The following is a 20,214-nucleotide window of genomic DNA, read 5'->3' as shown; positions in this document are numbered from 1 at the left end:
ATTGTAAGTAGGTCAAGGAGAGTGGCTCCTCAACATCTGAATCTCAGTATTGGTAATGTTTTTTTAAATATGTATGACTTTCAAAATTTTACGCGTGATTCTCGACAGCAAATTTACTTTTGAGAAACACATTAGGTCTGTGTCTTCTTCAGTTGCACAAAAAAATTGGCTTATTGAGAAAGTCTTACAAGATTTTCGGTGATCAATCTATTCTGAAGAAGTGTTTTAATTCTTTCATTCTACCTTATTTTGAGTATTTTTCTCCTGTCTGGTGTTCAGCTGCTGATTCTCATCTTATCTTGTTGGACAGAAACTTACGGTCTATTAAATTTCTTATTCCTGATCTAGATATTAATATTTTGCACCGTTGTTCAATTAGTTCATTATGCATGTTGCATAAGATTTTTCCCAACTGACAGTCCTTTACATTCAGATCTCCCTGGACAATTCTATCCTGTTCGTAATACTAGGCAGGCAGTTGATTCTAGTAGCCAGGCCTTCTCCATCATGAGGCTCAATACTACACAGTATTCTAGAAATTTTATTCCAGCTGTTACCAAGTTGTGGAATGATCTTCCTAATCGGGTAGTTGAATCAGTAGAACTTTAAAAGTTCAAAGTTGGAGCAAATGTTTTTGTTGCTGACTTGAGCCTTTTTATAGTTTATATATGACATATTTGTTTTTGACGTTGTTAATAGTTTCTATAGGACATACAGTATCTATTTTGACGCTGTTACTGTTTTTAGAATGATATATTGTTAATTTATTCTCATCATGTATTTATTTCCTTATTTCCTTTCCTCACTGGGCTATTTTTCCCTGTTGGAGCCCTTGGGCTTATAGCTTCTTGCTTTTCCAACTAAGGTTGTAGCTTGGCTAGTAATAATAATAATAATAATAATAATAATAATAATAATAACCCTTTAGTGGTAGTATTGTAGTACATAATTAAAATGTTTACATTATCAATACTACATTAGTGAAATACATAACTGCATGCAATATTACTACATTAGCACTGCAATATTACTAAATTATCACTATTAATGAGTAAGACTGCCTTTAGAAAGTGTTGGGGAAGCTTTTTGTAGCGTACAGTGAACCCTCGTTTATCGCGGTAGATAGGTTCCAGACCCGGCCGCGATAGGTGAAAATCCGCGAAGTAGTGACACCATATTTACCTATTTATTTAACATGTATATTCAGACTTTTAAAACCTTCCCTTGTACGTGGTACTGTTAACAAACTACCCTTTAATGTACAGAACACTTAATGCATGTACTACAGTACTCTAAACTAAAACAGGCACAAATAATAAAGGCGATTTTATATCATGCGTTTCCTAAACACGCCAAAAAGCACGATAAAAAATGGCAACCAATGTTTTGTTTACGTTTATCTCTGATCATAATGAAGAAACAAACGCATTTACACATCTGTGTATAGGTTAGTTTTTGCATCGATTATATTGATTATTCAGGACAGTATGTTGATTTTGTTATTACCAATGTATTACTTAATTTTTCTTAGGACTTCCAAATGAAATGTTTTTCTTTATGACGGCGTAATAAAGTACGCTCAGTAAACAAACGAAGGCATTTAACGCGCATGATGAAAGTGATAAATAATGATATTACAGTAAAAGCTTTTAGAAAATATGTTATTACAAATATTATTTACCGTATCTATATAAAATCATACATACGTAGCAAAGCAGAAAAACAATTTACGAGAGAGAGAGAGAGAGAGAGAGAGAGAGAGAGAGAGAGAGAGAGAGAGAGAGAGAGAGAGAGAGAGTTGTTTTACGTACGTAAATGTAAATTAAAGAAAAAAAAATAGCCCCATTTCATATAAAATAGGTTATTACAAATATTTTACTTTATCATATTACAGTAGTCTGTATAATACTGTAAAGTTCAGTACAGTATGTTGTTGTTATAGTCGTGGCGATGAAATTCTCACGAAACAAAAACTCGGCATTCAATTACAACAGCTGATTCATTCTCTCTCTCTCTCTCTCTCTCTCTCTCTCTCTCTCTCTCTCTCTCTCTCTCTCTCTCTCTCTCTCTCTCTCTCTCTTCGTGTTATACAATACTTACATATAGATGAAGAAACTAAAATTAGTTTTCTTAGTGTCAATTAAATACGAAATGAAAAAATTACATCCATTTCAATCGTTGCTAAAAATACAGCATCCGATTTCATCAGCAAACCACTATTTTTTGGGAAACATAATTTTATTCTTGAAAATTGCTACTCTTTAAATAGTTAATTGCACATTAAGAAAGCATGTACTTTTGTTTTTAAATTTCGGGTGTGTTTTAAAAATCGAGTATTGTTGACTTCTTTTTGTTTTATTTTTGGCTGTGATTAGATCAGCTGACGTCTAGCTGCCGCTCATTTCTTAACTTATTCAAACCGTCTACAGTATACAGTTGATATTACATAAGCACCAATGTGTTATAACCTATAAAAAATTTTTGTTTATTACATTTAAAACAACACACACACTCTCTCTCTCTCTCTCTCTCTCTCTCTCTGTCTCTCTCTCTCTCTCTCTCTCTCTCTGGGCTACTTTTCACTACCTCCCATTCCTTACCTCTATCTCTCTAACAAATGATATCTTTGTTGCTCCTCAAAGTTTCATCTATATTGAAAATCAATCATGATTCTATTTTCCTTACTTTCTCCTATCTCGCACCATCGGTCACATCGTGGTATTTTCAAAATTTCCGGAAAATCCGCGATATATGTATATACGTGCGTTATGAAAAAAATCCGCGAAGTGGTGAATCCGCGATGGTCGAACCGCGAAGTAGCGAGGGTTCACTGTATATGATCTCATACGTAGGCATTTTAAATCTGCGTCCAAAATTTTTTCGACATTCGCAGAGGTGGGGTATTTTTAAAGAACGTAACCCCTGCGAATGCTTAGATCATACTTTCTTTTCTTCATCCTCCCCTCTTTTATTGAGGGTTAACGTCACGGCAGAAAAATTCAAAACTCGCGCCAATCGCCGATTGGATAGCCAGGTGTGCTACACATGCGCCCTTGGTGAGATACCCCAGAACCATTCCCTAGGTATTCATATCTTCCCAGCCGGCACTAGCGGTAACATTGGTTGGATATTCTCTTCGCGTTTTGGCTGATTATTCCTATCCCTTTGGTGAAGTACAATAATTCTGGTTTGTTCCGTAACTGAATACAAACCACGCTATTTACATGGGGTAATTACTTTGGCAACAGCCGATGACGAGCCATAAAGTTTTAACGAGGGTTTCCTATCCCACCGCTAGTTAGCGGGGGGTTAGGGAGGGGTAGCTAGCTACCCCTCCCCCTCACACACACCTGAGAATACTCCACTTTACTTTTGGCTCACATAGTGATCGGAGGCTACCGCTCCTATGCTCTCTTGACGGCCATTATTGTTTTGTCTTTTAACTTTCCTTTTCTTATACTGGATATATTTAAACATTGATGTTTAGATATATTTTTGTGTATAGAAAAGGTAAGTTTCCTTTGCTTTCGGTGTTGTGTGGTGTGTATTGTGTACGTCTGATAGAGTTCGCCGGCTTAGGCCTCCACGATCTTTCCGTGATCACGGCCTTGCACTTTTAGGCCACTATGGTTGCCTTTCGTGGAGTCCGGCCCTTCTCCTGAGGTCGTTCACCTCTTACTCCATACTACGCCTACGATGGCTTCTCAGTCCGAGTCGCTATTTAGTTTTATTTGTCTCAATTATTTTTATGAACATAATTGTGTTTTAACTTTTCAGCTCAAGGCTCACGTCCCTTCGGGGGTCGGTGATCCTTGGAACATTCAAAGTCAGTTGCATAATTATAATGTTATAACTCTGTTAACTTCGTTCCCCCCCCCCCTCACCTAGGCATGCCGGGTGGGGAAGGGGGGGCCGCATACCTTCTTTCGTTCTTATGTTTTTTACCTCGGGGTTTCTCTTCAGAGTTTCACCCAGGGGAATTTCTGTTAAATAATTATTTTGTTTTATTTTCCAGTTTGCAATGCTGTTTCTTCGTGCCTATTGTGTGCCTTCGAAGCAGAGCTGTCCTGTTATCCTGGGGAGTCGGCTTCGCCGCTGTCTCACAAGGCGTTTGTCAGGGGCGTTTCCTTCTCTTAAAAGTTCCCCCGTGACTACTGCCAGCTCTTCATTGCATCCTAGAACGATAAGGAGGTTCGCCTCCAGGGTAGTTAGTTAACTTCCCTTTTTACTTCCTTGGTCTTTAGGCGGTTATGCTCTTGGGGCTGAGCGGCCGCCCTTGTGACTCGCTCAAGGAGCTGAGCGGTTGCAAGGCTAGACCATGGTACTACCGACTATGCTCTTGGGGCTGAGCGGTCGCCTCTGTGGCTACGCTCAAGGGGCTGAGCAGCTGCAGGTTCAGTCTGGCCCTCTCTCGTTCGCGAGGGAGGCCTCACTAAGGGCTCCTCTTCGGAGGATCGCTCCTTTTGTCTCTTCTACGCAGAGTCCCCTCCCGTTCGCGTGAGAGGACACTCACAGAGACTCCTCTTCGGAGGATGGTTCCTGTTACGTCTGCTGATCTCTGGGCCTTTCGGGGCTCCATCGCCAGTCTCTTCCACGAAGTGCTTACCTCTCTCGTTCGCGAGAGAGGCCCCTCATAGAGACTCCTCTTCGTAGGATTGTTCTTGTTAACAACAGCTTGCTGTTCAGTCACTAACACTTCGGTGTTTAGTGACAAGGAAACTTCGGTTTCCCTCTTTCCCCTGACCCTTCGGGGTCTCGGAGCTTTAGTTACGCAGTTCCCTCTGGTTCTCGTAACTTTGTCAATTCTACACTTCGGTGATTAGTGACGGAGAAACTTCGGTTTCTCGTTGCGTTGACCCTTCGGGGTCTTGCAACTACTCCTCAGTGTACCTGTTGCCTGCTGTATCCGTTCCTGACTGCAGACGCGCCTTGGGCGCCCATGCCCCCGTTATCTAACAGGCTCTTCCCTTCGGGGCAGGAGAGACTTTCTCAAACCTTGAGTAAGTCCCTTAAGTGCCATGTATCACCTGCGGGCTAACATTCCCTTACGCGCTTGCGCTCGACTGCTGTTCCTCCTGTTCCTGAGTCTGCTTTCAGAGACACCCTGTTCCAGTATATAGTTAGGCTGCTACCAACGTTCCCTGCGCATTTTGCGCACATCGTTGGGGTTCCTGAGTTAGCACACTGCCGCTCACCAGCGTTTCAGCCTACGCTGTCTCTAAGTCTCTTCTACGAAGGACACCTCTCCCGTTCACGGGAAAGGTTCCTCACAGAGACTACTCCTCGGAGTATTTAGCAGTCCCTCAGTTGATCGTCGGCACTGAAGTAGACCTCCTGGTCCTCTTCAGGGGATGCCCTCCCTTTTAGGGACACATCCCAGTTCCTGATCTACGAGTTAGCCGATCCCTCAACTATTTCCGACGATCTTCTGTTGCACAGAGGCTTACGTTCTTCACTCGTGCATATGCGCTGAATACCGCCCGCGATTCGCGCTAACGCGTAAGCGTTGATGATCGCCTGCGTGCGGGATGGTTATTCCGCCCGCGATCTCCCGATCATCTAGGATCGTTGGCAGACGATCTTCGGTTACGCGCCAACGCGTAAATACTGTAGATCGTCCGCGCGCGCGATGGTTTTCCGCGTGCGATCTCGTGCGTCGAGGATCGTTAGCCGACGATCTGATGCGCGCCAACGCTTAGCTTTAATAATCGCGATCGTCGACGGTTTAGCCAACGATCTTCTACTCGCGCTAACGGGTAAGCGTTAATGCTCGCCCGCGTGCGATCTCGCGATCGTCGACGGTTTAGCCGACGATCTTCTACTGGCGCTAACATGTAAGCGTTAATGATCGCCCCCGCGCGCGATCTCGCGATCGTCGACGGTTCAGCCGACGATCTTCTACTGGCGCTAACGCGTAAGCGTTAATGATCGCCCCCGCGCGCGATCTCGCGATCGTTGGCGGTTTAGCAGACGACCTTCTGTTCCCGCTAACGCGTAAGCGTTGATGATCCTCCGCGCGCGATCTCGCAATTGTCGACGGTTTAGCCGCCGATATTCTCTTCGCGTTAATGCATAATTGTCGGCCGTTACCGGCGATTTTCGGATCCGGCACTAAGCGGGAGCACCAACGATCTTCTTAGTACGCTTAGGCTCCTATGATCGTTCTGTGCGCGGGATGGTCCCCGCTCACGACGAGGCCATCCGCGCGCGGTTCTCCGCACTCGATCGCCGTTCGCCGCCGATCTTCGGTTTCGGTGCTAGGCGCGCGAGCGCCAACGATCTTCACGGTACTCGTGAGCGCCGAAGATCGTTCCATTCGCGGGATAGTTTCCCGCGTGTGTCCATTCAGGCTCACCCAATCATCGCACAAATCGTCCGTGTGCGGTTTTCCCCCTTGCGATTGTTGTAGATAGTACGCGTGCGGGCACCTAGGTTCCCGCTCGTGACCGCCGACTATCTTCTCTTGCGCGCGAGCTCTGACGATCGTCGCTTACGCGGAAGCGTCGGAGATCGTCCGGGCATGCGCGAATCGCCAACGATCGCCTTAAGATAGTTGGAGATCTTTTGCATGCGGGCACTATGGGTCCCTGCCCACTATCTCCTACAGTTTTTCTCGCGCTAGTGCCGACGATCTTCGTACTCGCGTAAGCACCGAGGATCGTCAGCATTTCTTCTGCGTTATTCTTCCGCGTGTGGGATGGTTCCCCACATGCAATTGCCGTCGGCACTAGCACCGGCGATTTTTTTTCGCCGAGATTGTTCATGCGTGGGATGGTTTCCCTCGCCCATGATCTTTCACGCGCAAGCGCCAGCAATTTTCATACGCGCGGAGATGCGGGGATCGTTCACGCGTTCGCCGATACGCCCACGCTCTCGCGGGTTCGCGGGCATGCGGGCGCGGTTATCTGTGCTTTTCGCGCGATCTTCAGCTTGATCGGTGCACCGTTCTCCGACACGGCCACGCCCTGTTTACATCAGGGCTTATGGCAGTTAGGCCACCTCTGCGTTTCCCTCCCCCGCAGCGCAGGGTAGCGCCCTCTCCGGAGTGGGGGAGGTTTCCGGTCAGGTCAAAGGTCTCTTGTCCCTTCACTGCAGTTTCTCTACGGGTGAACCCTCATGTGTCATCTCCCCCAGAGGATCGAACGATCCTCTTCCCTCCAGAGGGACTCCCTGTCAGCACGAGGATTGGTCGGCAGCCCTGGTGGGATGCCGTAGTCAGAGCGCTCAAACAGGCAATGAGCCTGAGCCTTCTGACCGGGGTCACTAATCAGTGGCAGCTTCCTCTCCCCCTGAAAGGGGCGAGAGGAATCCCTGTCATGGTATCTTCCCCAAGGACTATCCTGTCCCTTCGCGAGTCCTTACCCATGCGATGAGCCCTCCTCAGTCTCCATCTCCCCTCCCCCGCGGATAAGCTTTGTCCATCCCCAGGAGGGTCGGAAGACCCGGTCCTCTCCCCCTTCACTCCATAGGGAGAATCTCCGCCTCTTCCTGAGGGTCCTATCGTGCTGAGGGGGCGAAGCCTTACATCCTTCATCGCTGGGGTCCTGTTTCCCTCCTAGGAGGGATCCTGAGGTCCTGTCTTCCGCAAGGATCCGACAGGACCCAGTTGGACCCTTGGGGCATGTCTACGAGTCTCCCAGGAAGAGCCTCCGGGAATGGGAGACCTTGCTGCCAGTCCATCAGGAGGATGAGCTCCAGGGGTCAGTACTTGCGTTCTGGCAGGTTCTGGCACTCAAGAAAAACCTCAAGGGGATCCCAGATTCAGAGATTCCTCTTCGGTAAGGGAAGCATTCGGTCCTGGACCGAGTTCCACTCACCCAAGGGCTCCCTTACGCCAGTGCAGCTTGCCCTGGTCTTAGGGAATGGAGAGCGCCAGAGACTAGGCCAAGGGCCAGCTCTCCGGGCTTGTCTCCTTCAACAGTCCCGGTTGGTTTCGAGCCCCTCCCTCCTCCCTGGGTAGGGATCGGTGAGGGGACGGGTCCTCCGGGAGGAAGTCCACTCCATGTCGGAGAAGCGGCCCCTCCAAGAGGTGGCCAACAGGTTTCGAGGCCTCCGTATTCGCCTCCTTCCCTCCTCGACTCTGTACAGGGTTGTCAAACAGTCTCTGTCCAGCATAGCGACAGCAGACTCGGTCTGCTTTGCTGTGAGACCACGATCTTCAGGGGTACACTGGTCCAGTAGGTCTCGTACTTCCGGTCCTGGTTCACCCATCTTCAAGGAAGTACTTTGGAGTCTGCCTGGAAGGCGGGTATAACAGGTCAAGGGCTGTGCTTCGGCCTCTCCACGGCACCTCAACAGTTCTCCGATACTTCCTCTCGGATCTCTTCACGGGCCCTCAGCATCAGCATCCAGCCACTCCGTTCCTGGGTGGCTGGCCGATCCTGGCAGTCTCAAAGGCTTCCCTTTTTCGTCATCGAGACAAGCCCCTCTGAATTTTCCAAGTTTTAAAGATCATGGTGGCCTTCGAGGAGTCCTCCCCGCAGCCCTCTCAGAGTCTGGTATACCGAGCCGGCTCTTAGGCCCCTATCTCCCATAGCCTTCCCTTCAGACGTCAGGGTACCAAGGCAGAGGAAGTCTTTCCTCACACGAGAAGACCCTTCAACTCAAGGTTGTTTCGTCTCCCCTCCCTGGCCCGTCTGGTTTCCACAGTCGCCCCAGGTTGATTTCTCCTCAGTGGCGACTCAGGGCGCGGGGGAGTCGGGGGCGCGTCTCCCCAGACGCCGAGACTCCTAGGGGACAACCGGTACAGACGAACCCATAGGGGTGGGAAGCTGATGAGGGCCTACAAGAGGGAGTGGTCCTTCTCGTTCTCCCCCTGGCTTGATGCTGTTTTCGGACGCGTGAAAGGAAAGGGGGGGGGGGGCCCACGTTCTGATCCACGGGTCCTCAGGCCGGGGGTCAGAACCAGGAAGAACCTTCTCTAGTCCTACTAGAGACGGAAACTGTGTTTCTGGCTCTTCAGTAGCTCCGCCTAGCCTAGTGGACTACTCTGTGGTTATGAGGATCAACAACACCACAGTGATGGTTTTCTGGCCCAGACAAGGAGGTACTTTTCAGTACACCCATCCCATCTTGCGGTGGAGATACCGGGATGGTCCGAGTCCCCCTCAGTCTCCTTGGCAGCTCGCTTGATTCCAGGCATAGGAATGGGCTCGCCGACAATCTGAGCAGTGTGTCACGGACACTACATTCCAAGTGGTCTTTGGATCCTCAAGTAGCCTACAAGTCCTGCCTCGGTGGGGCTCCCTCGGTGGACCGGTTCGCTACAGCACTGAGCTGCAAGCTCCCGCTGTTCTGCTCCCTGGTCACGGATCCCAAGGCCCTCTGGTAGGAGGCCTTCCAGCAATAGTGGGACACCATCGATGTGTTGCCTCCGTAGCTTGCTCCTCTTCCCGCTGGGAGTCTATCCAGCACCACCTCAAAGAGAGAGGATTTTCGCAATAAGGGGCAAAAAGGAGGCCTGGACAAGTGCGCAAGTCTTCCGCAAGTAATCTCCCTGGCGATTGGGCGAGTTTCTGTAACCGGTGTCGGGGAGAGGGCATCCCTCTACATGTTGCCGCTTCCAGCATAGCGGAGCCCCTAGAGGGATTGCGGGATAAGTGTGCCTTTCAGTTTCGACTGTGAAAGGCTATTCCCCAGCCTTAAGGCTTGTCTCCTGGCTCTAGGGACAAACATTTCTCTCCCGCTGGAACTCTTCCTTCGCATGCGAAGCCTTGTCCTCTCCTGCCCTCAGTTGAAGGTGAGACCTCCTCCTTGGAACGTGGTTCGAGTCCTTGAGTCTCTAAAGAGACCCCCCCTGATGAACCACTACGAGTCCCCAGACCACCACCTTTCTGGGTAGACAGTGTTCCTGCTAGCCTGTCTTCATCCAAGTGAGTCACATGATCTCTCTTACGACTTTGCCCATTCAGGGGGTTAGGGGCAGACAACTTCAGGTTCGTCCCTGAGGTTTGTTGCCGAGACTCAGAATCTGAGAGTGCCGGACCCGCTTCGACTCCTTCCAGGGCTCGGGTCTCCGTCCTGTAGCAGATGACTCAGACCATCTCCTACCTTGCCGGTAGGGAGTCCGACCTGGTGTCTTCAGAGAACAGCTGCAGGTCGTCTCCAGGTCCAAGTCTAGTTCGTGGATCCTGGGTAACGAGGAGAAGGGTCTCCAGGAGTACCATCTCGGCTTGGATTTGCAGGGTGCTACACCCTGCCTTGAATCCTTACCCTTCTCTGTCGGATCGCCCTAGAACCCATGATGTCAGGGACTTAGATACGTCCCTACCCTTCATGGAGCATCTTCAGTGACGCAGGTCCTGTAATCGGGGATGTTGAAGCCTCAGACCTTCTTCTCAATCCCCTTACCTGCAAGACATGACCCACAGGAGGCTCGATACATTTCTATCGGCCCTGTGGTGGCTTCACAACAGCTGGTCTGAACCTCAGGCTCCTTGATGGACAAGTGGCAGAAGGTTGAGGGCATTGTTACCTGGTGTTAGTTTGCATGAATGAAAAGATCTGTCTAGCCCTTATTCTTTTTTTCATCCTCTCCTCCCACGGAGAAAGCAGCATCCTGGGTTCTCTGCACAGCTGACCTCAAACCATTGCAGGTAAACCATGCTTCCTTGTGTTCCTAGTATTATGTGTAATACTGTCATGTCCCCATACCCTGACGAGGTGGTATTGGGAGAGTCCTAGCCTGGATTTCCTTCTGAGGGACTCCAGGGCAACTGCCTGGGACAAGTCACTTTTCACATTCGCACACACCCTATGTAGGCCCGGCAGTTTCACAACCGCCAGCGAGGAGCAGGGATTCCCTATTGTCTGAGTACTTGACCACTCGAATATGGAATCCCCGGGCAAGCCAAAGCCAGTATGGCCGGGACTTACCACCCTTCCTAAGGGTTAAGTCACCCCATGTAAATAGCGTGGTTTGTATTCAGTTACGGAACAAATGACAAATTCGTAGATAATTTGTATTTTTCCTAACGATACAAACCTAGCTATTTACAGTTATGCGCCCGCCAGCCCTGTCCCCTAAGATAAGTTCTACCTCTAAGTAAAGTGGAGTATTCTCCGGTGTGTGTGAGGGGGAGGGGTAGCTAGCTACCCCCCCCCCCTACCCCCCCCGCTAACTAGCGGTGGGGTAGGAAACCCTCGTTAAAACTTTATGGCTCGTCATCGGCTGTCGCCAAAGTGATTACCCCATGTAAATAGCTAGGTTTGTATCGTTAGGAAAAATACAAATTATCTACGAATTTATAATTTTTTGACTCGCTTGATTGATTTTTCGTTTGGATACTCTAGTTATATGTTTGGATATTGATTTTTTAATCCTTTCTTGTATTTGATCTCTCTGTCAAAGTTCAAAATGGCTACCCCCTTTAGTGGTTTTAGGGTGTGTCCTAGTGGGTGTAAGACCCGTTTATCAAAGGCCTCCATTGATCCTCATTCATTATGCATTAAATGTAGGGTAAAGTTTGTAAACTTGATGATAGGTGTGACGAATGCCTTCTTTTGTCTGATCATGAGTGGCTTAATTTCGATCGTTATATTCGTAAGCTAGCTAAAGATAGGGTAAGACGTAGTTCTTCTCTTTCTTCTAAAGATTCCTCTTCCTATGTCACTGTTCCTATTCCTTCTCCTGTAGTGGTAGTTCCAGATCCTGCTACGAATACCATCAATGAACCAACACTTAAAGATATGATGTTGGCTATCCAGGCGTTGGGTACGAAGGTAGAGTTTCGCTGCAGATAGAACGCAGTCAATTACTGATGTTAAACAGCTAAAAAGGGAAAGTGTTAAAGGTACAGTGAGTGTTATTAGTGCTGTGGAGGGTACGCCTGCTCGGGCTTGTCGTTCTCCTAGTCCCGGACCTCTTCCAAGCTCCCCAACCCCTAGGAGAAGAAATGACGAAAGGCGAAAGGAAACGAGAGGCATTACTTCCCGAGCAGACGTTCCCTCGAGCGTTCCTGTTGATTTTTCCCAGGACGTTCGCTCTTACTGTAGTAAAAGTAAAGTTAAAAAGTTTGGGTCATCATTGGAGGATGATTTTCCTAAAAGAGGTTGGTGTCAAACTTCTAGACCTCTTAAGAGGAAATTTAACCAACGTCCTTCCAGGACATCGCAGGCTGTAGTCATTGGAACAGTCCTGAACGTTTTTCATCTGAAGAAAGCTCACCTTCCAAGCGGCCTGCTAGGACATTAGTTGAAAATAATCCTGCTGTTGAGCAATTATCCGAACTGGCCGTAACATCGTTTCATGCTCCTTCGCCTCCTTTAGATTGGATCTCACCAGCTGTTCGCTCTAAGCTCTCTTTGAGCAGTGGAGAGGATGAGCTTGCGATTAGTGTTTCACAAGATTCTAATTTTAAGATGTTACTAGAAATGCAGCAGAAGCTTTCATTTTTTATGAAAGGCTACCAACCTACTTTATCCTCCTCTCTTAACACTAAGCAGCGCAAGGTGGAGTGTTGGCACACTCTTGTTGATAAAGTTTCAAAGCGCGTTGAGTGTACGGCTAAGCACAGAGATGATCGCGAAAGTAAACGTTCTTCACGAAAGGCTGATCTCTCGGGCTTTCAGTAAGTCGGGCGTTCTCCTTATCGAGCTGCTGTTCATGCGCTTAGCAGTGATTGTGATCGTTCTGCTGAAAGCGCTTTTAAGCGTTCAGCGTGGCATGATGTCGAGCGTGCTCTTGACTGTTCATCCATCGAGCGTTCAACAGAACGCGAGCGTACTCCAGAGCGTGATGTAGAGCGTGACCTCATCGAGCGTTCAGAGCGCAAGTGTCCTCCCATTGAGCGTTCAGCTGAACGCGAGCGTGACGCCAAGCGTCCTCTCATCGAGCATTCATCGGAATGCAAGTGTTCTTACATAGAACACCCTCTTGTATGCGATGCAGTACAACAAACATCCAGACAGAACTTTGAATATAATGCTATGGTTCTTAACTCTGATCGCACGGATCGTGAGCGTTCTGAGGAGCAGCGAGACTTTTTATCAGAGGAAGAAGCTGATATTCCTCTTTCACCTTCCGAACCCTTTGAGGAGTTATCTGAGGATGAGGACTCTTAAATCTTTTCGTCATTCATTAGACTTAAAGCTGATGAAGATTTCTCATGTTGAGTTCCTAGGGTCTTTTATTCCTGTGGCTCCACGATCGCCTCCATCAGAGTTTACTCTAGGGAAACCTAAGAAAAAGTCTCTGTTCACTAAAATGGTGCTCTCTCATTCATCTAAAAGAGCACTTGAATTAATGGGAGACTGGATGGCTGCCAAGAAAGAGCAAGGGAAAGCGGCCTTTGCATTTCCTCCTACTAGGTTGGCTTCTAGGTCTAGAGTTTGGTACAATACGGGAGAAGTTCTGGGCTTGGAGTTCCTGCCTCTGCCCAAGGAGAATTCCCAAGCCTGGTAGACGCTCCTCGTAGATCGGCCATGAGGAAGACTAAGGTGTTTTGGTCTACCTCTGAATTAGACCATTTACTCAAAGGTGTTTTCAGAGCCTTCGTGGTATTTGATTTCCTTGATTGGACTCAGGGGGCCTTGGGCAAAAAGATGACTACACTCAAGGAAGGAGACCCTTCGAACCTAATCCACGTCATGTCCTGCATGGATAATGCGTTGCGAGACGGGGCTAATGAGTTAGCTGCAATTTTTACAGCAGGAATTCTCAAAAAGAGAGCCCAATTGTGTTCGTTTCTGTCTGTGTGGAGGTTTCATCCTTTCAGAAATCCGAATTATTGTATGCTCCACTGTCGTCATCTGTGTTCCAACAGGACCTTATTAGGGATATTTCTTCTTCGTTAACACAGAAGGCCACTCAAGACCTAGTATCGAAGATGGCAAGGAAAGTGTTGCCATCATCTTCGTTAGCCACAAACCTAAAGAAGTTGCTCCTTTTCCAAGGTTTTCTCAGCCCTTTCGAGGAAAGCCTTCGTTAGAGGTAACTTCAGTTCAGATGGAAGGGGAAGCGAAGAAAAGAGGAGCAAGATCAGGGCGAGGCAGTCTTACTGCTTTCGCCTTCAGGCAGTAGGAGCCAGACTAAACATCTACTGGCAGGTGTGGGAGAAGAGGGGTGCAGATCCTTGGTCAGTCCAGCTTCTAAGGAAGGGATACAGGATCCCTTTTATAAATCAACCCCCTCTAAGGTTAACTCCTGTGGATCTCTCTCCCAGGTACAGGGAGGAATTAAAGAGGCAAGCATTACAGCTACAAGTGTCTCTCATGTTGGAGAAGGGAGCTGTAGAGAAAGTACAGGACTGGAAGTCGCCAGGCTTTTACAACCGCCTTTTCCTAGTTCCCAAGAACTCAGGGGGGTGGCGTCTTGTTCTGGACGTACGTGCTCTCAACAACTTCATCCAGACAACAAAGTTCTCAATGGAAACGACGAAGTTGGTGCTTGCAGCGGTAAGGAAAGGTGACTGGATGGTATCACTGGACCTTCAGAGGCTTATTTCCATATCCCGATTCATCCAAAGTCCAAGCACTTTCTGAGACTCGTTTTCCGAGGAGAAGTCTTTCAGTTTCGAGTCCTGTGTTTCGGCCTCGACACCGCCCCACAGGTCTTTACGAGACTTATGCTCAATGTAGCAAGAATGCTCCACTCAAGGGGCATCACCCCCCAGATGCTGAAGCCTTGATGAGGATGGTGGGCTTAGGGATTAGCAGCTGGGCTCTATTGAACAGTGGGAACTACTTCCCACTGGACCTCGGTGCCCAGCTGTCGATCCAACTAAATCAGTCAGCACTTTCTCTTTTACTTTTGATTATTTCTATTTTCTCCCATCTCTTCCTTTTGGGCTCGATATTGTTGACGACTTTGGCATGTTCGATTATACTTTGGATGCTGCTTTGGATTTGGCACTGTGTGGGATGGAAGGCATTCCATCTCAACCTGTGCCAATTTAGACGCCATCACCCTCTGGCAGACCCCATTGGGTGCAGACCAAGTCTGTTAAGAGTCGGGCTCCAGTGATCCGGTTTTAAGTCACCCATATATGCGGGTAATGGGTGACGCCAGGCATTGGAGTCGACGGTGGGAGGGGCTAACTACCCCCACTGACCAGTGTACGCCCACCTTAAGAGAGGCAGCCCCTGTCTAATAGAGGACTGGTCCCCGCTGAAGCCTCTTCTCGTGTTGGGCCACATGGGATAGGAGGACTGACATCCTCCGATAAGAGGTGGATAACCCGGCTTGCTCATAACAAAAAACCCACCGCTCTGTTGACGACCTGGAATATACAAACATGGACCTTGGCACAGACAGCTCCAACTCGGGTTCTAACTTTGTAACGTTGGAACCTTATTCACGTCATGTGAATAATAAAACACTAAAGAAGAGAGAGAGAGTGAAAAATGATGACAGTGAAGAAAAATATAGAAAAGTAGAAGTATTACCTGGTCACTATGAAGTAGTGAATTATGAAAAAATTTTTTTACCTTGGAATTTGAAAACGGAAGAAATGAGCGTATAAATGTTTTTAAAGCTAATAGAGAAATAGTTACTTTATGTGGAGGGCAGCCAAAAATTCTACCCCAGGGAAATGGAAGTCTTTTGATAGAGACACTGTCCCCATTACAAGGTGAAAGGTTAAAAACACTTACATCATTGAATGGTCATAGCGTAAAATGCGTTTCGCACCCTACTTTCAACCAGAGTAGAGGTGCGATATATGCTCCAAAATTTTTGGATATAGAGGAAAAAGAAATTGAGGATGAACTGAAAAATCAAAGAGTAGTTAAAGTAGTCAGAATGAGAAAGAGAGTTAGAGAACAACGTATTCCTCTTGCTACTTTAATTATAACATTTGATCAGTGCCGATTACCAAATGTTATAAAAGCTGGTTGGCTATCTTTGAAGGTAAAACCATATATCCCTTCACCATTGCGATGTTATCATTGCCAAATGTATGGCCATTTAAGCCAGAAATGTAAAGAAAAACTAAACAATAAGCCAGCTGTTTGTGCCAACTGTGGAAAGAGTAGTCATGGAGTAAGCATAGAAAACCCTAATTGCATACATTGTGAGGAAGCACACCCAGCTGCATCTAAAAGCTGTGTTAAGTTAATTGTCGTTACTTACAATAACGACATGGGAAATCAATTGTTATTGAATATCTATGTTCATATTGTATATAGAAAATGTTCTTTTAAATTACATTGCGTTAAGTGGAAATGTGCAGGTTTCTGTACAAATGAAGGTTTTGTTTATATTTAATTGTAATAAGCATTGTTACCAAGGAATATTGTCTTGTGAATAGTTGTATAAGTGGTTAACAATGCGATGTAAGTTGTTTGAATAGTTTCGTTCGGTTTGCGTTGAATAGTTGGTTTCGTTCGTTTGTTGTTTTCTTTTGTCGTGAGCGAACGAAGCGGAAGTCATGACTTTGGGAGAGAGAGCGAACGCATTATTTTTACGACAAAGGCAACAGAGCTAACGGCGAGTAGTTGCTGCCTGTCACTTCTCAACGCTTGTAGTGTAGTCTTCAGTGGACTTAATCAGGATGAAGAGAATTTCATTTGATTAATGAAGCTGTTCCTTCCCAGCATTTAATGAAGTGGATGAATTAATCAACCGAAGTTTGGATGAGTATCATATAATATTTAGTTACCTTGGATGGGATAATTCGCTAGGGATATGCATATCTGTGCGTGGGATTCCGTGACTGGGTAAAATCAAATCATTTATATGTGGTATCGTGGTTTACCCGTGCCTATTTGTAATCCGAACTCGGTAAGAACTTCATATGAAACCAAGTAAGTAATCATTGGGGCAAAGGCTCAATAGAATATAGTATGACCATTTATCTTTGTAACACAACGCAATGAATTCCTAATGTAGAGAAAGGGTCTTGAGTTCTCTTAACGAATCTGGTAATTAGTAAATTTATGAATGACCGAAGTCATTATATGTTGTTGCTTGTTTGACCCTAATAAGTAACGATATTTGGTGCCGTGACCAGGATTTGTGAGATTTTTCGATAATTTCTAAAGTTTGAAAGCCGGTCATATAATAATATTTTGGTTTAGTCACATATACGATTAATACCGTTGGTGATTATATTGGACTTTTATGCAGGGTTTTCCTGCTAATAACTATGTTGTGTTGATGTTTTGCTGTTAATGCCTACCCTCCCTAACCTTGTTGAATCCTTTTGTTTTTGCGCGTTTCGTTAAATTGGTATGCGGTACCCTGCTTACATAACCAGACGGGGTGAACCCTTTCTCTTTGTGTGGTGTCGTAAGAAACAGTAAATAGTTTTTTTTCTCGCGCTATTTGTAGGTTAGAGGCATTTCAGGCTTGATTAAAACGGTTTCGAATATGAAGTTTGATTAAAATTTCTCCTTTTCATTGTTTAATTTGCGTGAAAATTATTGGGTGAGGAGTCACCTTTGTGAAAATTTGCTAATTTAAAACTTTTGAACCCAGTGATTATAGTTGGATGCATATTTATTATTTATTGAGAATTTGAATATGTTGTATTTGTATTGTTTGAGTTTGGTCTTGTCACAATGGAGTCGTTGAAGCGTAGACGTGGCGGTTATAAATCCGTTATCACACGTTTTATTGGGAAGATGACCGAAGTGATCGATTCAACAGATATTGATGCTATAACTTCCCTTAGGGATTCTATTTTAGATAATTTGAACAAAGTTCTTGCTTTGGATGAACAAATTTTGGATTTAGTTGAAGAAGAAGAAATGTCTGATGAAATGATAAATCAAGCTGAATATGCAAGAGACGTCCGTACACATATCGGCAAACTCAATAGCTCTATTACTAACAATTTGAAGTTACTAAATCCTCTAACGCAACCACTGCCACTACCCACAGCCAGTATTAGGTTACCCAAACTGGATCTTCCATGTTACTCAGGAGATATATTAGAATGGAATTCCTTCTGGGAACTATACGAGGTGTCAGTACACCAGCGGAAGGACTTGGAACCAATTCAGAAGTTTTCATATTTACGAAGTGCACTCACAGGAGAAGCTTCGAAATTAATCTCGGGATTTAAATTTGAGGCCGCCAATTATCCACAAGTTGTAGCTCTTCTCCTATCCACTTATGGAAAGAGAGATGAAATTAAGCATGTTCTGGTGAGAAGATTGCTAGAAATGCAGTCTCCTGCTGCCAATTCAGAATCATTGCAAACTTTCAGAGCTAATTTTGAATGCTCAATAAGATCGCTGGAAAGTGAAAGGCTGGAATTAAATGAACTTCATGTTATTTTGCTCTATACCAAATTGCCTCAAAGCGTGAGTGAGACTGTGAAGCGTAGGTGTGGAGACGATTGGTTGGTAGACACCTTTAGGAAATACCTAGAAGAGGAGATTCGCAATCGAAGAACTTTTGTTTCAACTGATATAAATAAAACTGAAACTCTGTCGTCAATATCTACATTCACGGTAAATCAATCCCAAGCTGTTAGACCGAAAACCAAGGGAAATGTGAATAAGTCCAGTCATCAGCAATCCATAAGATGTGCTCTTTGTGATAAAGAACATTGGTGGACTCAGTGCAAAACTTACGCAACCAGAGATGAAAGGTTGAATCGTATTAGAGCTTTGCAGTTATGTTTTGTGTGTGCTTCTAAGAAACATTTTAGTGTGGAATTGTGACAAATCAAGTTGCAATAATGGTTGTAATTTGAGACATCATCGTATCTTATGTGATAGGGACCAAACAGCAAAGCAAAGCAAGAATAAACAAAGTGGTGTACAAGTTGGAACACTATCAGTAAATGAGCAGGAGGAACCAAATAAATCAGGTAAGCAATCCATATTACCAACAGCAACAATTCCTCTGAAAGGGAAGAAAGGTCGAATGGTACGACTTAGAGGGCTGTTGGATAGTTGTGCCGAGAGGACATTTATTAAAAGATCGGCTCTAGAGAGACTGCAATATAGGTCCAAGGGAGTTGAAAAGATTGCCGTGAGAGGTTATCTAGCTAGTAAACCTGTTCATGAATACGAGTTGATAAGTGTCGCCATACCGCATAAAGGCAAGTTGATAATAATGGACTGCATAGTGGTGGATGAGCTGCCAGAATATGCGAAGAAATTCGACGTTAAGAGAAGCTTAAAATCATTATGTAAAACTAAGATCAGCTTGGCTGATAAAGATTTTGATTTGCCTGTTGAGAATCAATCAACTATTGAATTGTTGGCAGGGGTTGATAATGTTTATAATATTTTGCATCCGGGGTTCAAAAGGGTTAGAAATTTAATATTGTTGCCGACCATATTTGGTTATGTAGTGTCAAGCACTTGTAGTGCTCCCCCCACTAGGGAAACTCAGGTGACAATTTTGAAGCTAGCTGTACAAACTGAAGGAATTGAAGCTACACATAATAAAAATCCCAAGACTGAACTGGACGCATTGTGGAGTTTGGATAGACTGGGAATAGATTGCAGTGAGTTGCGAGAACAAGACCAGAGGGTCTTAAAGGACTTTGAGAGCACTATAACCTATTCTGAAATTGATAAACAGTATGTTGTGGCGTTGCCGTGGAGAACCAATAGATTCAGATTGAAGACAAATTTTGGTATAGCCATGAGTAGACTTCGACAGCAGAGCATCAAGTTTCAGAAGGATGTGGATTACTTGGATCATTATCAGAAAATCTTGCAAGAGCAAGAGGATAGAGGATTCATTGAAAGGGGAATCTATAATAAATCTGATGTGGATTGTCATTACGTGGCACATCATGGAGTGCTTAAAGACAATGCCACTACTCCAATAAGAATAGTGTTTGATTGCTCATCAAAACAAGGTAAAAATGGATTAAGCCTGAATGATTGTCTATGGACTGGACCACACGTAACGGCTGATCCACTCAGAGTCCTGCTGCAATTTAGAACTAACACCTTTGCTTGCATTAGTGATATTGAGAAGGCATTTTTAATGGTACAGTTACGTGAAGAAGATCGCAATTATACGCGTTTTTTATGGTTGGAAAATCCAACAGATCCCAATAGTAAATTAATAGTATACAGATTTAGAGTAGTATTATTTGGAGCTACATGCTCACCTTTTCTTCTAAATGCAACCATCAAGCATCACTTGTCCACTGTGGTCTCGTGGTTGCCCCGGTCCAAGACAGTGGATGTAGTGGAAAGACTGAAGAAAGGTTTGTACGTGGATAATTTGCAATTTACGGCTAATGGTGAATCTGAGTTAATGGATTTATATTTTAATGCCAACAAAATATTTGCTCAGGCTCA

The 20,214-nt window shown here is 45.6% G+C and overlaps 1 protein-coding gene across 2 annotated transcripts in view; it reads left to right on the top strand.

The window, feature by feature from the left end:
• Window positions 1-20,214, top strand: part of LOC137636252 (zinc finger protein 665-like) — a 197,232-nt gene that overhangs the window by 124,004 nt on the left and 53,014 nt on the right. The gene's annotated exons all lie outside the window — the stretch shown is intronic.

This window comes from Palaemon carinicauda, unplaced genomic scaffold (assembly GCF_036898095.1).
Source record: "Palaemon carinicauda isolate YSFRI2023 unplaced genomic scaffold, ASM3689809v2 scaffold26, whole genome shotgun sequence".
Taxonomy (NCBI): domain Eukaryota; kingdom Metazoa; phylum Arthropoda; class Malacostraca; order Decapoda; family Palaemonidae; genus Palaemon; species Palaemon carinicauda.
This window is presented reverse-complemented; position numbering and strand designations above follow the sequence as displayed.